The following is a 26,197-nucleotide window of genomic DNA, read 5'->3' as shown; positions in this document are numbered from 1 at the left end:
TCTTTGTAGATTTTGGAATTCCTACCGCAATATCGGTTCATGAAAAGTTACGGATGGAGAAACTTACACGGTTGCTGTAAACTATCACCTCACACACAAACTCTCACTCACATACAGTCTGTAATTTTGGCAAGTTCCCAACCCTTTCCTGTAATACTGGCAATTCCAGGCCTGCAGATGCACAGCCCTGGGTGTAGAGCCTCCAGCCACAGGTATTGTCTACCATGGAAATGCCCCAGACTGGGACGGATTATGGATCTTTGGATGCTGATAGATTGTATCTCCGTTTGTAACCCACTCTGACATTGCCTACAAAAAATAAAAGTAATAGAAATGCTTTCAGGGTATACTTACCGATAAACCCTGAAAACTTTTTTGTAGCATCCTTCCCCCATATTCCTGGCTCCCTCAGCACCACCACCATCGATTAACCATGCAGTGGAAACACTTAAGAATGGGAGCCTGAGAGAGAGGAAGAGGTATCTGGCTACTTCCTGGGAGGGGCTTCCAGAAGCAAAGAGCCGCTTTGGAGAAGGCCTTCTCCTCCCTCCTCCCCCTCAGGACCTTCCACCCTTTTCTCTCTTCTGTTCTCCAAGGTGGACCAACGGTTTGACTTGGTATAATGCAGCCCAAAGCCAACAATGCAGTAGCTTGAGAGGATCAGTAGGGAAAGAGTGGCAGATTCCTGGGCAGGAGGGAGAAGCGAAGGCAGACCCACCACCGGAGATTCCTCCTCCAGCGCCCAAGGATGGAGACATCTCTCCAAAAGGAAGAGTCTCTCTCTCTCCCTCTCTGCTCTGCTGGGCTTCTACCCCCCAGGGATGCTGCCATTCCTCCCTCAGCCCCCCATCTTCCTCTGCCCACCTCCCTCCGTCCCACAGTCTCCCCTGCGCCCAGAAACCCCCTTGGCATCGCTCACCCCTCGCCCTCTGCGCTGAATCTCTCCCGGGCGCACCAACCTCTCCATCCCGAGGCGGGAGAGGGAGGGGGGGTCTTTATCGAGGCCTATTTCACTTCCTTTAACCCTTTCGTGGACTCCGTCTCTCCCTCAAGGCGCAGGAGTACTTCGAGGGATTCCTGCCAGGGGGGAACGGCAGAGGGCGTCATGTTTGGGTCCTGGGTTCAAATCCATCCCTGCTTGGGGATAGGAGGTCCTCGTGGGGACCCCCTTGGTGGGCATCACGTTTCAGTTCAGGCAAGAGTGCCCGGAGGGTGCAGGGCAGTTCAGCATTGCTTGAGCCCCCGGGGAAAAGAGACGCGTGTGGAGGGGAGGGCGCTGCAAAGGAGATGGCAGCTGGATTGCATGGATCGGGGCCCTTGAGCACCTCCTGGTCCCCCAGGAAAAAGAAACATGGGTGGTGGGGGGGCTCCAAAGGAGATCCTGCCACGCAATCCCTGCAGGTGTTGGGCCCCCCCTTCGCAGCAGGATTGCGGGGATCGGAGCCCCTGCTTATGAGGCCCAGGGGAGGGGCTTTTTGCGGGCAGGGGTGAAACTAGGCTGGATTTCCCCCGAGTCAAAGACCCGATTGGGGACATTTGCGTCCCCACAAAGACATCCTCAATGGCGCCCTGCTGGAGGCGTCACCTGGTGCAAAAACCAACCACCCCCGGCTGGCCACCCCCATAGCTATGGCACTGTTTCCGGGAGGGGTCTCTGTCTTTTCCTCTCTACCTTCCCCCTAAACCGCCCCCTTTCCCACGCAGCCTCTTTACCTCTTTGTCCTCTCTGGACCTCCGCCTCCCTTCCTCGCTGTTCCGGTTTCCTTCCCCGCAAAATAAAGCGGAGTAGGGGGGTGAGGGGAACTATTCATCCCACACCCCTCCTCCCCTTCGGAAAACCTCCCACTTTTCACTTTGGGCCCCCCTGGAAACTTCCGACCTATAGACACTTCGGGTTCCTTGTCGAAGGCGCGCGCCTCTAGAGCTACGTTCGCAGAGCAGCCCCTGCCTGTGTTGGGATGGAAACAGGAAGAGATGGCGCTGCCTTTGGCCTCCTGCTCTTGGGGCTCCGTCGGGAAATGGCCCCCTCCCCCCCCCCAAGTCGCCTCTCTCCCCACAGCGGAGAGTGGAAATGGGGGCGGGAGCGGGTGGCTTGCTGTTTGTGTATGAGCTGATGGGTTTATGTTTCCCTCCACAGCAGGGTGGCAGCTGCACACTTATTTTTTCCTTATTTACTTTCGTTATTGTATCATTTTAATAGAGTTAAGTTGAGGGTCTTACGTAGACTCTTCCTGGCTCCTCAAAAAGGCCAGAAGAAGAAGAAAGGCATAATCCATGTCTGCTTAAGACTGGGCTAGGTAATAAGGAGGCGGTAATAAGACGCAGGGGCCATACTGATTTATTACAATTATTTGTATAGTTTAAATAATATATGTATATACCTATGTGTGACTATTATTATTTATTTACACGATGAAACATCAACATAAAAAACTTCCCCAAACTGGGTTTTCTTCATAAATATATATTATTATATATGTGTGTGTGTGTGTGTGTGTGTGTGTGTTTTCCAATGATTGTTTTTCCTATGTCTTTAGCAGTTGTCTTCCAAAAAGAGATGGAAACCCAGGTTTGTGAAACCCTGCTTGCAGGAAGACTCCCCAGAAGCATGACTGAAGAATTAGTTCATTATTATTATTATTATTATTATTATTATTAACCCCAGCCATTCTGGATGGCTTCCAACAGAATATTAAAAATACATGAAAACATCAATCATTAAAACCTTCCTTAAACAGAGCTGCCTTCAGATGTCTTCTAAACGTCAGATAGTTGTTTATTTCTTTGATATATGATGGGAGGGCTTTCCACAGGGCGGGCGCCACTACTGAGACGGCCCTCTGCCTGGCTCCCTTTAACTTCGCTTCTCGCAGTGAGGGAACCGCCACAAGGCCCTCGGAGCTGGACCTCATTGTCCTGGCAAAACGATGGGGGTGGAGATGCTCCTTCAGGTCTACTGCGCCCAGGCCATTTAGAGCTTAAAGGTCAGCACCAACACTTTGAATTGCGCTCGAAAACATACTGGGAGCCAATGCAGGTCTTTCAAGACTGGTGTTGTTATGTGGTCTTGGCCGCTTCCAGTCAACTGTCTAGCTGCCGCATTCTGGATTAGTTGTCGTTTCCAGGTCACCTTCAAAGGTAGCCCCACGTAGAGCGCATTGCAGTAGTCCAAGCGGGAGATAACTAGAGCATGCACCACTCTGGTGAGACAGTCTGCAGGCAGGTAGGGTCTTAGCCTGCATACCAGAGGCAGCTGGTAGACACTGCCCTGGACACAGAATTGACCTGTGCCTCCATGCACAGCTGTGAGTCCAAAATGACTCCCAGGCTGCACACCTGATCCTTCAGGGGCACAGTTACCCCTTTCAGGACCAGGAATTCTCCAATCTTGCCTGCCCTGTCCCCCCAAAACAGTGCATCTGTCTTGTCAGGATTCAACCTCAATCCAGGTGTGCCTGGAGTTCTTCCACAACCACCCACTCACTCACCTTGTCCAAGAATGGAAGATTTGAGCGGGATCTTCCCCTAAACCCAAAGGAAGCAGAAGCCCTGGGGCTGCCACATGGTGCCTCTGAGCGAAAATAGGCTCACGAGGAAACTTCTCTGGTACCTGCAGCCCCTCCTTCCCCGTCTCAGAAGTAGAATTAGAAAAAGTCTTTTCATTATTCAATTGCAGTATGAAGAAAGCACTGTGGGTGTTAAGTTGTGGGTGAACATATCAGACGACACAGCGATTCTTCAAACAGCTCTTGTTTATTCACAGGCCAGAACAGAACTGAACTGAAGGGCTCAGCCAGCCTGCTTATATAGAGCTCCAGTACAACGCAACTGTAACCATTTTCTCTAACTATCCAATCACTGAACATCACTTTCAATCCCTTAGTTGCATATGTGGACCTGAGTGAAAACTATCTACAGTGAGAACTTCAGTACATAACACCAGGTGTGTTTGTGCCATGGATGGCATGGTAAGAGTTAACTTTCCCCTTATATGTGGACCCTCCCTTGACCCTATTAGGTGCAAAGGATGCTTCCTGTCTGTGCCTTAAGTCCAGTTGCAAAGGTGGGGAGAGGATTTCCATCCTCAATGCCCAGAGGTAGCTGGTAGTTCATGTGGGATGTAATCCATTGGAACAGTCCAATGCAACATTCCTTGTTTCCCGAGAGTGGGCACAGGCAGGGGGAGGTTACCCCAGTCAGTGTAAATTCCTGTTCCACTGGTCTGGAGCATCCTCCCCCGGGAGATGGGCGTGGCTCTGGCTGACTCCATAAAAGAGCCAAATCACGCAGCCATTTTCTCTCTCTTGCTGCCATGCTCCTCTCCTGCAGCCATTTTCTTATCTTAATGTAATTTGGCTGGAATTAAGATTGGCGGAAAAAATATCAACAACCTCAGATATGCAGATGACACAACCTTGATGGCAGAAAGTGAGGAGGAATTAAAGAACCTTTTAATGAGGGTGAAAGAGGAGAGCGCAAAATATGGTCTGAAGCTCAACATCAAAAAGCGAAGATCATGGCCACTGGTCCCATCACCTCCTGGCAACTAGAAGGGGAAGACATGGAGGCAGTGAGAGATTTTACTTTCTTGGGCTCCATGATCACTGCAGATGGTGACAGCAGCCACGAAATTAAAAGACGCCTGCTTCTTGGGAGAAAAGCAAGAGATTGCATATACGATAGAAAACGCTTTTAGAATAAAAATAAGGTCCAAACAAGTAAAATCAAAAAAGGTTCCAGGAGATTGTTTAGTCATATTCAACTCGATAGAGATGACAAATACAATATTGAGAGTAAGTTACCCAAAGAAATTAATAATTGAAGGAAGACCAATTATCATCTTTAAAGAAATACCAACCAGACTCCTACGCAAAAGAGAAGGATATAAACAGCTAGTAAGTGTTCTAAAAAAGAATGGCATACAACATAGATGGGAGTTCCCACAAGGGATCTCCTTTTTCTATAAAGATAAAAGATTTAAGATCACTGAGATTCAAGAAGTGAGCAAATTTCTGCACAGATATGAGAAAGATCTTGGAAAAGTAGAGGAGAGATATGGAGGAAGAAATGGAGACCTAGAGGAGAGAAGAAGAAGAAGGAGAGAGAAAGGAAAAGAACAGGAAGATAAAGGAAGGAAGGAAGAAGTGGATGAAGAAGAAGAGGAAGAGGGAGTAGTGGAAGAAGAAGAAGAGGAGGAGGAGGAGGATACAGAAAACAAAACCACTCAAATTTAAATTATTAGTTGCTTGCAGATTGGAAAGTAAACATAACAATGCATCTGAAAATTTTGTCATGGAATGTGAACGGTGTGAATGAAAAAACCAAAAGGAATAAAATTGTGAATGCCCTGAAAAGAAAGAATCTGGATTTAATCTGTATACAGGAGACACACGTGACCAAAAAGCACAAACATATTTTGATAAACAAAAAACTTGGGGTTGAGTTTATAAATTCTATTGCGGGGGGGGGGGGAGAGGGGTAGCGATATACGTCAAAGAAAAATGGGAACCCAAATTGATTTGTAAAGATGATGAAGGTAGGATTTTGGGGGTACAAATTAATTTCCAGGGTGAAAAACTTAACGTGATAAACATATATGCCCCGAACCTGAATAAACTGGAATTTTTTAAGAAACTGAAACAAATATTACTAGAGTTAGAGTGTAACAAGATGATATTATTGGGAGATTTTAATGGAGTGCCGGCACCAGAAATTGACAAACAGAAAGGGAAAAACGTAACCAAGGGAAACTGCCAAGATCCTTTAATAACTTGGAGGAAAATTTGAATTTAGTAGACATCTGGAGACACAAACACCCAATAGAGAAGCAATTCACCTTTTTTTCAGAACCACATAAGAGCTGGGGCAGAATTGATCAAATCTGGGTCTCAAGAGAACTTACATTAAGAACTCTAAAATGTGAAATTCAACCGAGAACCCTCTCTGATCACAATTCGATAATGTTGGAAATAAAAGGTGTATCACAGAGCGGGTTCAGATGGAGAATGAATGAATATTTATTGGAGAATGAAGAAGTCATTGAAAAGGCCAAAGCCACTTTAAAAGATTATTTCAATTTGAATCTTAATAAAGAAACAAGTATAGATGTAGTCTGGGATGCTAGTAAAGCGGTCCTAAGAGGTTTTTTTATTCAGCAAAATAGCTATAAGAGGAAAGTAAGAGAACAAAAGAAAGAGGAAATTCTTAGTCAGTTAAGAGAATGCGAGAAAAAATTAATAGCAAATCCGAAAGACGAACAAAATATACAAATAACAAAAATATTACAAACACAGTATTCAATGCTAACAAGTCAAGAAATTGAATGGAAAATTAAGTTAACGAAATGAAAATACTTCGAATCAGCTAACAAAACAGGTAAATTATTAGCTTGGCAATTGCGAAGAAGGCAAAAACAAAATGTGATAAATAAGATAAAAATGGAGGAGCAATTGATAGAAGACCCAAAAGAAATACAGGAAAATTTCCTCAAATTTTATGAGAAATTGTATAAAAAGGTAGAGGAAGAAATAATCCGAATAGAAAAATACTTAGAAGACTGCAGCGAGAAGACTATAACAGAGGAAGAAAGAACCCAATTAAATAAACCCATAAAAGTAGAAGAGGTCCAGGATGCGATAAGAAAGATGAAATTAGGAAAAGCCCCGGGACCGGATGGATTGTCAGCTAAATATTATAAAGTATTAGAAAATCAATTAACACCAGTGCTATGTGACATTATGAATAATATATTGAGAGGAGGAAGGATACCAGAAACATGGAAAGAGGCCTACATCACGATGATCCCTAAACCCAATACGGACAAACTTAATATTAAAAACTATAGGCCCATATCATTATTAAATAACGATTACAAAATCTTCGCAGAGGTAATGGCAAGTAGACTCAAAAGATGTCTAGCAAATCTAATTCATAAGGATCAAGCAGGATTCCTTCCAAATAGGTTACTCAAAGACAATGTAAGGCATACCATAAATATCATTGAATATTTGGAGTGTAAGAATGAAGTACCTGCGGCGCTGATTTTTATCGATGCGGAGAAGGCATTTGACAATGTCTCATGGCCGTTCCTACTAAAAAGCATGGAGAAAGAGGGGTTGAGGGTGAATTTATGGAAGGAATAAAAGCAATCTATACGAATCAATCTGCCAAATTGATTTTTTGTTGTTGTTTAGTCGTTTAGTCGTGTCCGACTCTTCGTGACCCCATGGACCAGAGCACGCCAGGCACCTCTGTCCTCCACTACCTCCCGCAGTTTGGTCAGACTCATGTTTGTGGCTTCGAGAACACTATCCAACCATCTCATCCTCTGTCGCCCCCTTCTCCTTGTGCCCTCCATCTTTCCCAGCATCAGTGTCTTCTCCAGGGAGTCTTCTCTTCTCATGAGGTGGCCAAAGTACTGGAGCCTCAGCTTCACGATCTGTCCTTCCAGTGAGCACTCAGGGCTGATTTCATTAAGAATGGATGCGTTTGATCTTCTTGCAGTCCATGGGACTCTCAAGAGTCTTCTCCAGCACCATAATTCAAAAGCATCAATTCTTCGGCGATCAGCCTTCTTTATGGTCCAGCTCTCACTTCCATAAATCACTACTGGGAAAACCATGGCTTTAACTATACGGACCTTTGTGTCTCTACTTCTCAAGATGATGTCTAGGCCTGTCATTGCCCTTCTCCCAAGAAGCAGGCGTCTTTTAATTTCGTGGCTGCTGTCACCATCTGCAGTGATCATGGAGCCCAAGAAAGTAAAATCTCTCACTGCCTCCATTTCTTCCCCTTCTATTTGCCAGGAGGTGATGGGACCAGTGGCCATGATCTTCGTTTTTTTGATGTTGAGCCTCAGACCATATTTTGCGCTCTCCTCTTTCACCCTCATTAAAAGGTTCTTTAATTCCTCCTCACTTTCTGCCATCAAGGTTGTGTCATCTGCATATCTGAGGTTGTTGATATTTCTTCCAGCAATCTTAATTCCAGCTTGGGATTCATCCAGCCCAGCCTTTCGCATGATGTATTCTGCGTATAAATTAAATAAGCAGGGAGACAAAATACAGCCTTGTCGTACGCCTTTCCCAATTTTGAACCAATCAGTTGTTCCATATCCAGTTCTAACTGTAGCTTCTTGTCCCACATAGAGATTTCTCAGGAGACAGATGAGGTGATCAGGCACTCCCATTTCTTTAAGAACTTGCCATAGTTTGCTGTGGTCGACACAGTCAAAGGCTTTTGCATAGTCAATGAAGCAGAAGTAGATGTCTTTCTGGAACTCTCTAGCTTTCTCCATAATCCAGCGCATGTTTGCAATTTGGTCTCTGGTTCCTCTGCCTCTTCTAAATCCAGCTTGCACTTCTAGGAGTTCTCGATCCACATACTGTTTGAGCCTTCCTTGTAGAATTTTAAGCATAACCTTGCTAGCGTGTGAAATGAGTGCAATTGTGCGGTAGTTGGAGCATTCTTTGGCACTGCCCTTCTTTGGGATTGGGATGTAGACTGATCTTCTCCAATCTTCTGGCCACTGCTGAGTTTTCCAAATTTGCTGGCATATTGAGTGTAGCACCTTAACAGCATCATCTTTTAAAATTTTAAATAGTTCAGCTGGAATACCATCACTTCCACTGGCCTTGTTATTTGCAGTGCTTTCTAAGGCCCATTTGACTTCCAAATGGCCAAATTGATTATAAACAACAATTTAACAAATTCATTTAAAATTGAAAAAGGAACAAGACAAGGTTGCCCTCTATCCCCACTTTTATTCATTATGGTATTAGAGGTAATTACGAACAAAATAAGAGCAACACCAGAGATTTGAGGGATCAAAGTAGGAACGAAAGAACACGAACTAAAAGCGTATGCAGACGATTTGATGTTATCCCTAGAAGAGCCGCAAAAAAGCGTCAGTAAGGCCCTAGAAATATTAGAAGAATATGGCAAACTATCCGGTTTTAAATTGAATAAATCAAAGACAAAAATGCTGACTAAAAATCTGGGAAAAGATGAAAGAGAAAAATTAGAGATACAGAATGGAATCAAGGTGGCTAAAAAAAATAAAATAGCTAGGAATTTGGCTAACTACAAAAAATATAAACTTAATTCAGGATAATTACTTGACAACACGGAAGGAAATTAAAAAAGATCTAGATACGTGGAACAGAGTGAAACTTTCGTGGTCGGGAAGGATGGCGGCAATAAAAATGAACATACTCCCAAGAATGTTATTCTTGTTCCAAAACATCCCTGTGATTAGAGGTTCCACAATGTTTAAGGATTGGCAGAAAACTCTTTCGAAATTTATATGGCAAGGGAAAAGACCGAGAATTAGATTCAAATTACTCACAGATCGAAAAGAAAGAGGGGGATTCTCGGTGCCAAATTTGAAATTATACTTCGAGGCCTCCTGCCTTTGTTGGATCAAGATTGGATTAATTTGGAAAACACCGACCTGTTAGACCTAGAAGATTTCAACAATAGGTTCGGTTGGCACGCCTACTTGTGGCTAAATAAAGAAAAGGTACATAAAGGGTTTTCAAGTCATATTATTAGAGGACCACTATATGAAGTTTGGGAGAAAAATAAAAAACTTTTAGAATGGAAGACGCCCTGGTGGTTATCACCAATTGACATTTTAACAACCAAAAAAGCAAATATGGAAGGAGAAAGATTGACCTACGAAGACCTACTGATAAGATCAGAAAGTGGCTGGAAATTGAGAACATATGAAGAGCTGAAAGACAAATTAACAGGCTGGCTGCAGTATCATCAAATAAACGCAATATGGATGGAAGACAAAAAAGTAGGGATAAGTGAGAAAAAATCTAAATTTCAGATAGAAATAATTGAAGGCAAAACCAAGTTATTATCCAAAATGTATGATATATTATTGGAATGGGACACTAAAGATGAAGAAATAAAGGAGGTTATGACAAAATGGGCAATGGATTTGGGATACAATATAGAATATGAAAAGTGGTCAAAATTATGGAGTTATGGAATGAAATTCACGGCATGCGTCACGCTTAGAGAAAATTTAGAAAAAAAGATGTATAGGTGGTACATCACACCAGCAAAATTAGGAAAAATGTACAAAACAGGAAATAAGGCCTGCTGGAAGTGTAAAATTAAAGAAGGCAATTTCTACCATATGTGGTGGACTTGCGAGGAAATGAAGAAATTTTGGGACCTGATTTATAATGAGTTAAAAAAAATATTTAAATTTTGTTGTTGTTTAGTCGTTTAGTCGTGTCCGACTCTTCGTGACCCCATGGACCAGAGCACGCCAGGCACCTCTGTCCTCCACTACCTCCCGCAGTTTGGTCAGACTCATGTTTGTGGCTTCGAGAACACTATCCAACCATCTCATCCTCTGTCGCCCCCTTCTCCTTGTGCCCTCCATCTTTCCCAGCATCAGTGTCTTCTCCAGGGAGTCTTCTCTTCTCATGAGGTGGCCAAAGTACTGGAGCCTCAGCTTCACGATCTGTCCTTCCAGTGAGCACTCAGGGCTGATTTCATTAAGAATGGATGCGTTTGATCTTCTTGCAGTCCATGGGACTCTCAAGAGTCTTCTCCAGCACCATAATTCAAAAGCATCAATTCTTCGGCGATCAGCCTTCTTTATGGTCCAGCTCTCACTTCCATAAATCACTACTGGGAAAACCATGGCTTTAACTATACGGACCTTTGTTGGCAAGGCGATGTCTCTACTTCTCAAGATGCTGTCTAGGCCTGTCATTGCCCTTCTCCCAAGAAGCAGGCGTCTTTTAATTTCGTGGCTGCTGTCACCATCTGCAGTGATCATGGAGCCCAAGAAATTAAAATCTCTCACTGCCTCCATTTCTTCCCCTTCTATTTGCCAGGAGGTGATGGGACCAGTGGCCATGATCTTCGTTTTTTTGATGTTGAGCCTCAGACCATATTTTGCGCTCTCCTCTTTCACCCTCATTAAAAGGTTCTTTAATTCCTCCTCACTTTCTGCCATCAAGGTTGTGTCATCTGCATATCTGAGGTTGTTGATATTTCTTCCAGCAATCTTAATTCCAGCTTGGGATTCATCCAGCCCAGCCTTTCGCATGATGTATTCTGCATATAAATTAAATAAGCAGGGAGACAAAATACAGCCTTGTCGTACGCCTTTCCCAATTTTGAACCAATCAGTTGTTCCATATCCAGTTCTAACTGTAGCTTCTTGTCCCACATAGAGATTTCTCAGGAGACAGATGAGGTGATCAGGCACTCCCATTTCTTTAAGAACTTGCCATAGTTTGCTGTGGTCGACACAGTCAAAGGCTTTTGCATAGTCAATGAAGCAGAAGTAGATGTCTTTCTGGAACTCTCTAGCTTTCTCCATAATCCAGCGCATGTTTGCAATTTGGTCTCTGGTTCCTCTGCCTCTTCTAAATCCAGCTTGCACTTCTGGGAGTTCTCGATCCACATACTGTTTGAGCCTTCCTTGTAGAATTTTAAGCATAACCTTGCTAGCATGTGAAATGAGTGCAATTGTGCGGTAGTTGGAGCATTCTTTGGCACTGCCCTTCTTTGGGATTGGGATGTAGACTGATCTTCTCCAATCTTCTGACCACTGCTGAGTTTTCCAAATTTGCTGGCATATTGAGTGTAGCACCTTAACAGCATCATCTTTTAAAATTTTAAATAGTTCAGCTGGAATACCATCACTTCCACTGGCCTTGTTATTTGCAATAAATAAATTTGTTATTTATAACGAGTTAAAAAAAATATTTAAATACACTTTCCCTAAAAGACCAGAGGCCTTCCTATTAGGAATAATTGGGGATGAAATTAAAAAAGAAGATAAAACACTATTCCAATATTCGACAGTAGCGGCTAGAATATTAATTGCACAAAATTGGAAAAGTTCAAATACCCCAACGGTCAGAGATTGGCAAACAAAATTATTTGAATATGTTGAATTAGCAAAAATGACGCAAAAAATTAGAAACCAAAAAAATACAAAGTTTATTAGCGATTGGAATAAATTTATGGTATATATTGAAGGAAACTATAGAAACTTAAAAACTACAGCAGGTCTGATATAAATCTTATGATGCGCAAACCATTAACAACTCTTAGCTGCAGAAAAAAGAAAGAATTTTTATCAAGAAGCCCAAAATCGGGAGGGAAGGAGGTCAATACGTGTGTAGAGGAAAGATCTAAATATCTAAAGATATAAAGATTCAAGGAGTAAAACAAGGAACTGTAACGGAAATTGATGCTATTTTTGTGTTATGTATGGATATTTTTTTCTTTTTTTCCCTTTCTTTTTTCTGTAACTGTTGTTTTGTTTTTTCTTTTGGTTATTTAAGTGAAATTCAATAAAAAGAAATAAAAAAAACAAAAGCTTTTGCATATTCAATGAAGCAGAATTAGATGTCTTTCTGGAACTCTCTAGCTTTCTCCATAATCCAGCGCATGTTTGCAATTTGGTTTCTGGTTCCTCTGCCTCTTCTAAATCCAGCTTGCACTTCTGGGAGTTCTCGGTCCACATACTGCTTAAGCCTGCATTGTAGAATTTTAAGCATAACCTTGCTAGCGTGTGAAATGAGTGCAATTGTGCGGTAGTTGGAGCATTCTTTGGGATTGGGATGTAGAGTGTTCTCCAATCCTCAGGCCACTGCTGAGTTTTCCAAACTTGCTGGCATATTTTGTGTAGCACCTTAACAGCATCATCTTTTAAAATTTTAAATAGTTCAGCTGGAATAGCATCACTTCCATTGGCCTTGTTATTTGCAGTGCTTTCTAAGGCCCATTTGACTTCACTCTCCAGGATGTCTGGCTCAGGGTCTCCAGGATGTCTGGCTCAAGTGGTGGAATTAGGCATAGCTAAAAATTACTTATCCATGCAAATTGAGAAGGGCAAAAATGGATCTTTCTTGGTTCATCAAACTGCAAAAATTGATGATCTTGTTGAAATGCTATGTGTAGAAAATGCAAATGGGAAGGAAACACCTATGGTGTGTGGTTTCACCTTTACAGGTGAAGATAAGTCATTTCCTAACAAAACTTTGTATTGTTCAGCTATAGGCAAGCTAAATTTCATTCAAAGAATCTCAAGACCAGATATAACTTATGATTTTCACTTTCTGGCAAAATTTGTGGAAAAGCCCACAACGGAATGTTTCTCTGCTCTTAAGAGAGTGGTAATGTACCTTAAACATACCAAACATTATAGGTTGCAGTTTACAAGTATTGACAAAGGTTTTGAAATTTTCTGCGATGCATCTCATGCAGTGGCACAAAATAATTGCAGGGGTGTGTCTGGTATGGTGTTTTGTTATAATGGTTGTCCATTTGAATGGAGGTCCCAGACACAAACCATTATTTGTCTCTCCACAACAGAGAATGAATTATGTGCATGCGTTCAGGCCACTCGTGATACAGAATGGTATCTGCAAGTATTTGCCGACCTACAGATGCAAGTAACACTACCAGAAAAGGTTTACCTTGATTCCCAGAGTGGACTCGCTATCCTGTGTTCAGAGACCAATACGCAGCACACTAGAGTCTTAAGGTTACGTTTACAGTTTGTAAAGAAACTAATTGCTGATGAAATGATTGTATTTCAGTATGTTCCAGGTGACAATCAAATTGCAGACATTTTTACTAAAGCTCTTCCAAAGGTTACACATGAAAGACATGTACAAAATATGCTTTATGTTTTTGTTCCACAATAATGAACCGCAGGAGAAATGTTGAATGGTCACTTTAAAATGTGAAGGTTCATTATTGTTTCACAAGTTGTGCATGTCTTGAAGGGCCAGAGCCAGGGCAAATAACAAGACCCAGGCTTGCAGCTGTGAAACATAGCAGGTGCTGCTGAGGTGTGTTAATCAAGCTGTGTCAGCATTTGGGCATAGTATATAATGAGCAGCAACTAGCTCCCTCATTACCCTGGGGGATGGGTTGGTGGTTGGGTCTGGTTTGTTGTTGATGTATTTAGTGTATAAGGAGTTTTTGTTTTTCTTATTAAAACCTTGTTTAAGTTATTTTTGAGTCCCTTTTTAATGCATGGTCTCCCCAGCAAGCTCTCTGCAGCGCTACTAAACAGCAAATAGCAAAGAGTTTTCACTTCAACTGAAGCTCCTTCCACACTCTATACATTCAAATGGTTTTTCCCATGTGTGTTCGTTGCTGTCGTTTACAGTGTCCACTTTGACTGAAGCTCTTTCCACACTCTATACATTCAAATGGTTGTTCCCCTGTGTGAGTTCGTTGATGTTCTCTTAAGTGTTCCCTTTGACTGAAGGTTTTCCCACACTGCATACAATTAAATGGTTTCTCCCCTGTGTGAGTTCGTTGATGTTTTCTAAGGGTTTCACTTTGACTGAAGCTCTTTCCACACTCTATACATTTAAATGGTTTTTCCCCTGTGTGAGTTCGTTGATGTTGTCTATAGTGTCCACTTCGACTGAAGCTCTTTCCACACTCTATACATTTGAATGGTTTTTCCCCTGTGTGAGTTCGCTGATGTTCTCTATAGTGTCCACTTTTATTGAAACTTTTCCCACACTCTATACATTTAAATGGTTTCTCCCCTGTATGAGTTCGATGATGTTGTTGAAGTTTCTCACTTTGACTGAAGCTCTTTCCACACTCTATACATTTAAATGCTTTCTCCACTGTGTGAGTTCGTTGATGTAGTCTATAGTGTCCACTTTGACTGAAGCTCTTTCCACACTCTATACATTTAAATGGTTTTTCCCCTGTGTGAATTCGTTGATGTAGTCTATAGTGTCCACTTTGACTGAAGCTCTTTCCACACTCTATACATTTAAATGGTTTCTCCCCTGTGTGAGTTAGATGATGTCGTCGAAGTTTCCCACTATTAGAGAAGCTCTTTCCACACTCTATACATTTAAATGGTTTCTCCCCTGTGTGAGTTCGATGATGTAGTCGAAGTTTCCCACTATCACTGAAGCTCTTTCCACACTCCATGCATCTGAATGGTTTCTCACCTGTGTGAGTTCGCTGATGTATTCTAAGGTTTCCCCTTTGACTGAAGCTCTTTCCACACTCTATACATTCAAATGGTTTCTCACCTGTGTGAGTCCGTTGATGTAGTCGAAGTTTCCCACTATCACTGAAGCTCTTTCCACACTCTATACATTTAAATGGTTTCTCCCCTGTGTGAGTTTGATGAGGTAGTCGAAGTTTCTCACTATCACTGAAGCTCTTTCCACACTCCATGCATCTGAATGGTTTCTCCCCTGTGTGAGTTTGATGATGTATTCTAAGGGTTTGACTTCGACTGAAGCTCTTTCCACACTCTATACATTCAAATGGTTTCTTCGTTATTCCTTTTGAATTTACAGATGGCCCCCCCAGAACTCTTGCCTGTCTTCTCCATCATCTGCTTCAGAGTGCAGGGAGACAAAATCCTGTTGGTGTTTCAAGGGAGAGAACAAAGGAATATGACACACATCAAGTTCAATTGGCAGTCATCCCAATTAGTATTTATAATTATGATGTGCCACCAGATCTCGTGCCCGTTTTCTCACACAGGACTATCCTAGTGTAAATTCTCTGCCCAGGCCTCTCTCACTGTCCTTTCTCCATTTGCATCACTCCTGGACGTACCTCCTCTATTTCAAGGCGGAATCTGTGTCACACTGAAGAAGCTTGATATTAAACATCAATATATAACTGCACTTAATGGAAACTTCAGCCTTGGATATTTAGCACTGATTCATTCATAGGATGAAGCTGTTAGTTTTATTGCTGGAGACACAAATTTATTCCTGATCTATCAAATACATTAATAGTATTATGTCATGGGGTGTTGGGGCTGGGGTAGTACCTCTCGTGGGAGACATATAGGGCTCCTTCTGGGGTGATTGATCCACCATTAATCCCCAACCTGTACTCTCACCTGTGGGTCCTAGACGCTGTCAGCATGCAACAGCAGACACAACCCAGGAAAAGCTTCGACAGGCCAACTAAACCAGTTGAGGATAATTGATGGGTCTCAATCCCTTGGTGAGTCGGGGACTTTCACTGCATGCGATGACAGGCTCTGGCACATTGAGCAGACGAGACCAATAGTGACTCCAACAGCCAAGAGGGTGATTTATGCAAGTGGCGTAGAGGGAAGTGAGCGGCTCATCAACCTGGGAAGGGAGGCCAAGCAGTAGAAGAAAAACTCTGATCCTAAACCTCTGCAGCCTTGCGTGAGTATCTTCAGGAAAAGAAGAGGCTAAGCAGTAAACCCTACACGAATCGGGAGTGGAGTCCTTAAGACGATTGTGTTGGAGTGTTGTGGGTATCAAGGAGTTAACACTATGATAAGTGGAAATGCTGACTCAGTTTCATGTGGTGAGTCAGCATCCCAAGAGATGGGGCGCTGCATAATTGATCTATAGCCAGCTAGTATACAGAGGTATGCTTGACTTCTCCACACTGGCTTCTCCCCTGTATGTAGGAAGGCTGATTTGTGGTACTTTATGATGCTGCAGGACTGCAGCTGGAATAAAGCTCTCCTTGCAACACAGCTGGACTCCTGAGTGCTTTATATGGAGCTTCTATCGGTCCAAATACATTGCAACATGTTGGGTGGAGTCCTTGTACGCCTCCTTCCGGTAACTCCTGGGGCCAAAAATATTGCTCTGCTTCCCTTTGGACCATATCAAGAAGGCTGAGAAGGTAGGGCTGCCATAGGTCTGTTCCCCCCCGGGAATCGAGGAGGATTTTCACAAGATCGGCAAAAGGTCCACCCAGACGTATGGAAAGGCTGCCGTTTCTTGTGAGGAGAACCAGAACTTACAGGGTTAAACAGTTCTGTGTGACGTCTCAAATCCTGGGGCCTGGTTTTGTTCACATACGGGAATCTTTCTTTGCGTGTGAGTTACTTTCGCTTTTAGCTGTTGAGCCGGAGAGAATGTCCGCCCGATCTCCGGGGTGATTTATGATGTTTTTTCTGTACATAATAAAGCCTTCTTAGATTATGCAAGAGGCCTGTGTACAGACTGGGATTTATGACCCACACAAGGCAAAACCGCTGGTGCGATACTCTGCTTGGAGCCAGGAAGAGAGCGTGAGGCTCAAGTCAGCACAGGGAAGCGTGCCCGACTCCATTACATTCCGAAGATTTCTATGGTGGGAAACATCAGGAAAGCTCAAAAGCTGCTTCTTTTGGGGAGAATTTGTATTTTTAAAAAGCTCAACAACTCTGTCCGGATTTTTGCATTTTTAAACGGGGCCACCCTGCTGGAGACGATGGCCTTGTCGTGTAGGCAGCCCAGGACCTCCACACACACTGCCTAGGCTTGTATTCTGCCGGGGTCACATCTGCGCTTCTAACACCCCTGTTTGACTTCAACCTCATGGAGACTCTACATTGTGTCTCGAGGCAGATGGATGCCAACAAAAGGGGGTGGAAGGAAAGAATCTGACTTTAGAGAGAGGAGGTGCAGTCAGAGATTCTTCCGCCAGAAGAGAGCGTGAGGGGGGAAACCACCTTTAGATGACATTTAGGATCCCTGCCTCCATTTCTCAGCCTGAATTGTAATTCAGAATCTTGATTCTGAACTCAGTTCAGAACCTTCAGATCTATCCACTGGTTGGCCGTCTTCTGGAATATAAACCAGACATCTTTGAGGGTATCATCCAGACCTTCATTTAGTGTGGGCACCTTGGATTTGGAGTCTAGGTATCAATCATAATCCCTGAAAACATGTCTCAGTAACCCTTGGCATCTACACCCACCTGGACCTCCCAAGTGAGTCTGAGCTCCTAGAGGAACCATCTATGGTGAGGTGGGGCACCTCTGGCCCTCCAGATGTGGTTAGACTCAAAGTACCATCAGCCCAAGCAAGGATGGCCAATGGCCAGGGATGATGGGAGTTCTACTGGAACAACATCTGGAGGGACACACTTTCTCCATCTTCTAAAAAAGCTAAATATCTGTATTGTTTCCTCCTTCCTCCGTGATGTGTAACATCTTCCTGATACACTCCAACCAACTGCACACATTCCCTAATCCTGCACCATTTAAGTCCTGAGGCTGCTGCCTTGTGTCCACCTGGTCTGAACCACCCACCATTTCAGTAGGAGTCCTTCGGTTCTCCCACCTTCTGGCCATGTTCCCCCTCCACCTACAGTGGAATTATTCATCTGAATCCCAGGGGCTGGGAGTCCTAAGTGGGGAGACAGCTGTTGGCCCTGCTGGGGGGTTTCTCCTTGGCTGGTCCTTGTGAGAAGAGGATGCTGGACGAGGTGGGCCCTGATCCTAATCCAGCAGGGCTTTTCTCATGTTCCCACAAACTGAAACGAGACCTACAAGATACAGTCTCCCAGGCAAGAGGAAGGACTTACCTCTCAAAGTCTCTGTATTTTTCTGTTTCAAGGAAGGAGTTGAGCTCAGACTTGCAGATCAGATTCTCTCTTGTGCGGAATGAGTAAAATGGAAGTGCTATTTACGTCACTGGAAAAGTATTCAAAAATATTCATGTGTTGAAGAAAGTCTAACAAAGTAGCTGATGTCCCGTTAAGGGCTAATAAAAGTATGATGGTCTCAGCATGTGTGGGCTGCAGGCTGAGGATGTGGACTGTGGAGCAGGAATACTCGCAATCTCCATTATCCTGAGAGTCTCTTTGTAGATTTTGCGTAGTTATTTTGGAATTCCTACCACAATATCGGTTCATGAAAAGTTACGGATGGAGTAAATTACACGGTTGCTGTAAACTATCACCCCACACACAAACTCTCACTCACATACAGTCTGTAATTTTGGCAAGCCCACACCCCTTTCCTGTAATACTGGCAATTCCAGGCCTGCAGATGCACAGCCCTGGGTGTAGAGCCTCCAGCCACAGGCATTGTCTACCATGGAAATGCCCCAGAATGGGACGGATTATGGATCTTTGGATGCTGATAGATTGTATCTCCGTTTGTAACCCACTCTGACATTGCCTGCAAAAAATAAAAGTAACAGAAATGCTTTTAGGATATATTTATCAATAAACCCTGAAAACCTTTGTTATGTATTGAGTTGAATAGGATCCAAAATGCAGCAGTCTGATTGGTCTGCAGGACCCACCCAATCCGGCTCCAGATGGAAGTGAATCCACAACCTGATTGGCCTACAGGAGAATTCTGGAATTTGCCAATCACGTGAGGCCCATTGTGTAAATAATGTATATAATGCAGATACTTTGAGGGGACTTTCATTCCTCCTCACCACTATGAGCTGAATAAAGAGCATGAAATCCACTCTCAACTCTGAGTATATTTCAACCTTTCTATAGCATCCTTCCCCCATATTCCTGGATTGGTATATATACATCATCAGCACCAGCACCACTGATTAACCATGCAGTGGAAACACTTAAGAATGGGAGCCTGAGAGAGAGGAAGAGGTATCTGGCTACTTCCTGGGCGGGGCTTCCAGAAGCAAAGAGCTGCTTTGGAGAAGGCCTCCTCCTCCCTCCTCCCTCTCAGGACCTTCCATCCTTTTCTCTCTTCTCCTCTCCAAGGTGGACCAACGCTTTGACTTGGTATAATGCAGCCCAAAGCCAGCCATGCAGTAGCTTTTGAGGATCAGTGGGGAGAGGGTGGAGCTTCCATGGGGGGAAAGGGTGGGGGATTCAGTGGGAAAAACCCCACCATCAGGGACAACTCTCCGGTTGACTTGAAGGAGTGGCAGATTCCTGGGCAGAAGGGAGAAGCCAAGGCAGACCCACCACCGGAGATTCCTCCTCCAGCGCCCAAGGATGGAGACATCTCTCCAAAAGGAAGAGTCAGTCAGTCTGTCTGTCTGTCTGTCTGTCTGTCTCTCTCTGCTCTGCTGGGCTTCTATCTCCCAGGGATGCTGCCATTCCTCCCTCAGCCCCCCAGTATCCTCTGCCCTCCTCCCTCCGTCCCACAGCCTCCCCTGCGCCCAGAAACCCCCTTGGCACCGCTCACCCCTCGCCCTCTGCGCCGAATCTCTCCCGGGCGCACCAACCTCTCCATCCGGAGGAGCCTCCCAAGATGGGCAGGGAGGCGGGAGAGGGAGGGGGGTCTCTATCCAGGCCTATTTCACTTCCTTTGACCCTTTCGTGGACTCCGTCTCTCCCTCAAGGCGCAGGAGTACTTCGAGGGATTCCTGCCAGGGGGGAACGGCAGAGGGCGTCATGTTTGGGCCCTGGGTTCAAATCCAGGGCTGCTTGGGGATAGGAGGTCCTCGTGGAGACCCCCTTGGTGGGCATCACATTCCAGTTCCTGCAAAGGCGCCCCAGGGGTGCAGGGCAGTTGAGCATCGCTTGCCCTCAAGCGGTGGGACCGCTGCAAAGGAGATCGTGCAATGCAATCCCTGTAGGTGTTGGGTCCCCACTTCGCAGCTGGGTCGCGCGGATCGGAGCCCCTGCCGATGGGGCCCCAGAAAGGCGCTTGTATTGCGGGGGGGTCTCTCTGTCCTTTTCTCCCTGCCCGCTCCAATCTCCCTCTTTCCGCCGCACCTTTACCTCTTTGTCCTCTCTGGTGATCCGCGTGCTTTGCTCGCGAAACCGCTTTTCTTCCCGGAAACACGATTGCGGGGGCGTGTTATTCCACCGACACCCCTCCTCCTTTTGTAAAACCTCCCACTTCTCGAGGGTCCTTCCTTTGAGCCAACAGGAATCTCCCGACACTTCGCGGTTCTTTTCGAACGCAGGAGCCCATAGAGCCACGGTCGCAGAGCAGCCCGTGTGTGTTAGGATGGGGACCGGCCGTGAAGTCGCAGCCTTTTGCGTCCTGCTGTTGGGGCTACACCCTGAAATTGCCCCCGCCCCCAAGTTGCCTCTCCTCCCCACAGCGGAGTCTCCAAATAGGGGTGGGAGCGGGTGACTCCAGAGGGGAGGTCTGTATAGGTGTGCAAACTGTTACGAAAAAGGAGCAATGCTGCTGAGTGCTCCAGATGGCTGGAAAGCCAAACAGGAAGCTGATGTTATTGGATTGTACCGTGGGAAGAAGGGACAGTCTATTATGTGCTCTGAGCACCGGATGTTAGCTCAGAGTGTCACATGACCCTGTACTGGAAGTACATGGGTGGAGTTATTCTCACTCTGCAGCTGGGTATCAGAGAGTGCAGACATGTTGTTCTCTGCACTGAGGAAAGACAGAAATAAAGGCATGTAAATACATTTCTGTCTGTCTCTTTCCCCTCCCTGGGGATGGCAGGGAGTGAGGGAGGAGGAGTGGCTGTGTTCTTCTTTCACGTTTGAAGAAGGATCGGCCGATAAAGACCTCGCCTTGTCTTGCCGGGAGTCGTTGACGGGGGGGGGTCAGCATGGAATCAAGCCGGGCACCTGGAGAGTGGCCAAATTCCTCTGAAGATATGGCTTGATATCAACACAAACTTCATCCATCTGAGTTTTTTTTTGGGGGGGGGGCATCTCCTTCAGTGGTGGGGACTGAATCGAGGACCTCCTTCTGCATGCGAGGCAGCTGCTCCACCAAAGAGCTATGCCCCCCCATAGCAGTGGCGTAGCGTGGGTTGTCAGCACCCGGGGCAAGGCAAGTAATTTGCGCCCCCTAACCCGTGGATTTGCCCTAACCCCAGATGTTGCGCCCGGTGCGGCCGGCCCCCCTTGCACCCCCCACGCTACGCCACTGCCCCACAGCAAAGCCCAGCCCCAAACACCAGCCGCGCTACCCATAATAAGGACATGGGATTCCCCCTCCGTGGTAAAAGCGGTGTAATAAAGACGGACCTTCCAAACCAGTGGGAACAACAGAGATGAAGCGGGGAAAGTAAAACTGCCACCTTCATTTCCCGAAGGACTTTTTTTGGGGGGGTGTGTCTCATTCCTTGCTGCTGCTGGGACCTTTTGACGAAAGAAATGGGATTACAGTATAGACCTTGTTTGGAGGGAAGAAGATATTTGCTTTCTGGGAGGGGGGAGGAATCCCCAGGAAGGAAAATTAACCACGAACACCAAAATTTGGGATTCCCTCCAAACCAGTGCCAAACTTTTGCAGTTGTTTTGCTACTCAAAGCTATTGTCGCAGCTATCATAGGGAAATATATACGTATAGGGAAAGCTCGCCCTCTCGTGGCCAGTGGAGGAATGACGTGAGGTTGGTTGTCCGGCGCTTTCCTTGAGTGTTGCCTTGTCGACTACATACAACAACACAACAGGCCTGCGGAAGGAAGTTGTGTTTTTTGTGTGTGCATTTCTGCAGGCTGGTGCCCATCTAGCTGCCCACACCGGGCATTTCTCATTTCCTAGTCCGGGCCGCCTAGATGGGTGAAAGCTTTGATTTTGTGATTTGGTAAATTCCTTTGTAATAATGGGGGTGTGTGTTCCCCCCCTTCTCTGCAGGGCCTCATCCTCTCCATGGACTTGGAATCTCCAAATCCAGGGCCCTCCGCCTTCCTCTCTTGCTGCCCCCCACTGCTGCCCCCTGTCCCTCCAAGTATACCTGAAGGAGCGTCTCCACCCCCATCGTTCTGCCCGGACACTGGGGTCCAGCACTGAGGACCTTCTGGCGGTTCCCTCCCTGCAAGAAGCCAAGTTACAGAGAACCAGGCAGAGGGCCTTCTCGGTGGTGGCGCCCACCCTGTGGAACGCCCTCCCACCAGATGTCAAAGAGATAAACAACTACCTGACATTTAGAAGACATCTGAAGGCAGCCCTGTTCAGGGAAGCTTTTAATGTGTGACATTTTAATGTATTTTTAATCTTTGTTGGAAGCTGCCCAGAGTGGCTGGGGAAGCCCAGCCAGATGGGCGGGGTACAAATAAATTATTATTATTATTATTATTATTATTATTATTATTATTATTATTATTATTATTGCAAGTTGCACCTGAGGTCTCTGTCCTAATCCTCCCCTAAGTGGTGGATCTGTGCAGGTCTGGATCTGTCCTGTCCTGCAACTCAGAGGATGGACTGCTCTTCAGTGCGCCCCTAATGACCCCAGGAGAGGAGGGTCCTGGCTGGAAATCGTTGTTTTCCCATGTGGTGGAATCAATGTGTGTGTCCCAAAACAGGAGCCCTTCCTTGCAAGCTGAAGTGGTGCAGTCCAGATACAGGCTAAATCCCTGGGGGGTGAGGAGGTGGCAGAGACTTTGGGACACTGCCCACCAAATCAGGCAGAAGCTTTTCTTTTGGGAATTATAGGTGTAGAACTCCCTAAACTGTATAGAAAATTATTTATGTATATGACTACAGTGGCAAGAATGTCACTTTCCCAAAAATGGAAAGAAGAAGAAGTCCCAGCAAAGGAAGAATGGATACAAAGAAGAGTTTGGATTTGATACCCCGCTTTATCACTACCCGAAGGAGTCTCAAAGCGGCTAACATTCTCCTTTCCCTTCCTCCCCCACAACAAACACTCTGTGAGGTGAGTGGGGCTGAGAGACTTCAGAGAAGTGTGACTGGCCCAAGGTCACCCAGCAGCTGCAGGTGGAGGAGCGGAGACGCGAACCCAGTTCCCCAGATTACGAGTCTATCGCTCTTAACCACTACACCACACTGGCTCTCTCACAAAAACTTATGGAATATGCAGAAATGGTGAAGCTTACCAGAAAAATCAAAAATCAAGATAAAAAAACTTTTTTTAGAAAAGAATGGAAATGGTTTATTATTTACAAACAAATTGTAGACAGATAAGAACATTGGCAGGATTTTATTGTAATAACCTGCAGTTTTATAAGAGTATATATTGAAAGAAGATGAAATAAATGACCAAATTAAGTTAATTTGGATATGCGGAAAATATAAAAAATACCATATTTTTCTATGTATAACAACCCCCCGTGTGCAAGGTGCCCCCTATTTTTAAACATAATTTTAAAATAAAAATTCATTGTCTTATACATGGGAAAATACGGTAAATATAAGGAACGTCAGAAAGAGGGGGAAGGAAGTCACGTTTCGAAATGTTAAAATGACCGTAAAAATTATTGAAATGTATAAACCTGGAAATTATATATATATATATATATATATATATATATATATATATATCTGCTGCGACTGGGAAGGGGGAGCTGAAGCAGCTTCTCTTTGAGTAGGTTTTGCTTTGCTCTCTGCTGACCTCAATCTCCTGGATCGTGGCCAGCTTCCCTCTTCCATTTCCCTGAATGCTGAGAGGTGCTCAGGCATGGGGAAGCGAAACTCCCCCCAGCGCCTCTCTACAGTGTCCCCCCCCCCCACTGCCAATGGGGCAGAGAGAAGCGGGGGTGGGGAACACAAGCTCTGGGATGGTAGTTGAAGATACAGAGTTTGAGCATATTGAATATATGAAACTAGAGAGGGAGCTGCTCTCTCCTGCTCAAGAGGAATCATCTCCCCTCTCCTGGCACCCTGATGAAAATGCTGCTGAGTTTGTGTTCTGAGTTTGGCTTGGCATGACCAAGGTGGAATCAGAGCCAACAGCTGCATCAGCCCTGGATTTCCAGCCTGGTGGCAGCAGAAACCTCCTCCTCCTTATTTCCCAGGCCCAACTGTTCTTGCTATTATCAGATGCCAGCTTTGGAGTCCGATTCGTGCTTCCGGCTGGATGGGAGAGAGTGCCTCTCTGCTGACATTTTAGCTAAGAGATTGAAAAAAGTATTGATTGAGGAGATTCATAAAGACCAGGCGGGCTTTCTTCCGGGTAGACATCTTTCGGATAACCTAAGGAATATAATTGACATTTTGGAGAAGTTGAAAGTGAATATAAACACTAAGGCTGTTTTGATATTTGTGGATGCGGAGAAAGCCTTTGATAACATTTCTTGGAGCTTTATGAAGAAGAACCTACAGGGTATGGGGGTAGGCCATGGTTTTGAGAATGGTATTGGTGCAATATATTCAGAACAAACGGCTAAACTAATTGTAAATAATGTGGTTACAGAACAGTTTAAGATAGAAAAAGGGACACGACAGGGATGCCCAATCTCCCCTCTGCTTTTTATTTCGGTCCTGGAGGTCTTGCTGAACATGATTAGAAGGGACCGGATGGTTAAAGGTATACAGGTCGGAGCCAAACAGTTTAAATTAAGAGCGTTTGCAGATGATTTAGTCTTGACACTACAGGAGCCAGAATCTAGTACTAAAAGAGTTTTAGAACTAATTCAAGAATTTGGTCAGGTGGCAGGATTTAAACTGAACAAGTTAAAAACCAAAGTACTTGAGAAAAATTTAACACCGATAGAGAGAGAAAAGTTCCAAAATGAAACAGGCCTGACTGTGGTTAAGAAAGTGAAATACTTGGGGATTAATATGACAGCTAAAAATGGGAATTTGTTCAAAGATAATTATGAAAAATGTTGGGCTGAAGTGAAAAAAGATTTAGAAATTTGGTCAAATTTGAAGCTTTCCTTGTTGGGTCGAATTGCAGCTATAAAGATGAATGTATTGCCTAAGATGTTGTTTTTGTTTCAAACCTTGCAAATTTTGGACAAAATGGATTGTTTCAAGAAGTGGCAGAAAGACATTTCTAAATTTGTCTGGCAGGGCAAGAAGCCTAGAATAAAATTTAAGATATTAACTGATGCAAAGGAAAGAGGTGGATTTGCCCTGCCAGACCTGAAACTTTATTATGAATCAGCAGCATTCTGCTGGTTGAAAGATTGGCTGCTTCTTGAGAACACAGACATTTTGGATCTTGAAGGTTTCAACAATGTTTTTGGGTGGCATGCATATTTGTGGTACGACAAGGTGAAAGCACACAAAGCTTTTAAAAATCATATTGTCAGGAGAGCACTGTTTAATGTTTGGACTAGATATAAAGATTTATTGGAAAATAAAACTCCAAGGTGGTTGTCACCAATGGAGGCTAAGGCTCAGAGAAAACTTAACATGGAGGCTAAATGGCCAAAATATTGGGAAATCTTGGAACTAGAAGGGGACAGATTGAAATTGCAGAGTTTTGAGAAATTGAAAGATAAAGTGCGAGATTGGCTTCATTATTACCAAATAATGGAGGTTTATAATTTGGACAAGAAAGTTGGTTTCCAGGTGGAAAAATCTAAATTGGAAACAGAATTGCTAGAATCCAAAACTAAGACCTTGTCAAAAATGTATAACTTGCTGCTGAAATGGAATACTCAGGATGAGACGGTTAAATCTGTAATGATTAAATGGGCACAAGACGTTGGACATAATATTATGGTTGCTGACTGGGAACAGTTGTGGACCACCGGGATTAAATTCACGGCATGCAATGCCTTAAGAGAGAATATTATGAAAATGATATATAGGTGGTACATGACCCCAGTCAAGCTTGCAA

General features: G+C 44.5%; 2 protein-coding genes across 3 annotated transcripts in view; both read right to left on the bottom strand.

The window, feature by feature from the left end:
- The window catches only part of LOC310757029 (uncharacterized protein), a 38,607-nt gene extending 36,599 nt beyond the window's left edge, over positions 1 to 2,008 (bottom strand). For both annotated transcript variants that reach the window (XM_083602120.1, XM_083602122.1), the window contains exon 1: positions 1,714 to 2,008. The gene's annotated coding sequence lies outside the window, so the exon portion shown is untranslated. The remainder of the gene's footprint in view (positions 1 to 1,713) is intronic.
- LOC310756932 (uncharacterized protein) overlaps positions 1 to 18,398 on the bottom strand; it is a 41,468-nt gene extending 23,070 nt beyond the window's left edge. The window contains exon 1 of the mRNA XM_083601890.1: positions 18,331 to 18,398. The gene's annotated coding sequence lies outside the window, so the exon portion shown is untranslated. The remainder of the gene's footprint in view (positions 1 to 18,330) is intronic.
- Positions 18,399 to 26,197: the final 7,799 nt, after the last annotated feature.

The sequence above is a fragment of the Podarcis filfolensis genome (genome assembly GCF_964270895.1).
Source record: "Podarcis filfolensis genome assembly, chromosome: 2".
Classification (NCBI taxonomy): domain Eukaryota; kingdom Metazoa; phylum Chordata; class Lepidosauria; order Squamata; family Lacertidae; genus Podarcis; species Podarcis filfolensis.
The sequence above is the reverse complement of the archived record's forward strand: the minus strand, read 5'-3'. Positions and strand labels throughout refer to the sequence as shown.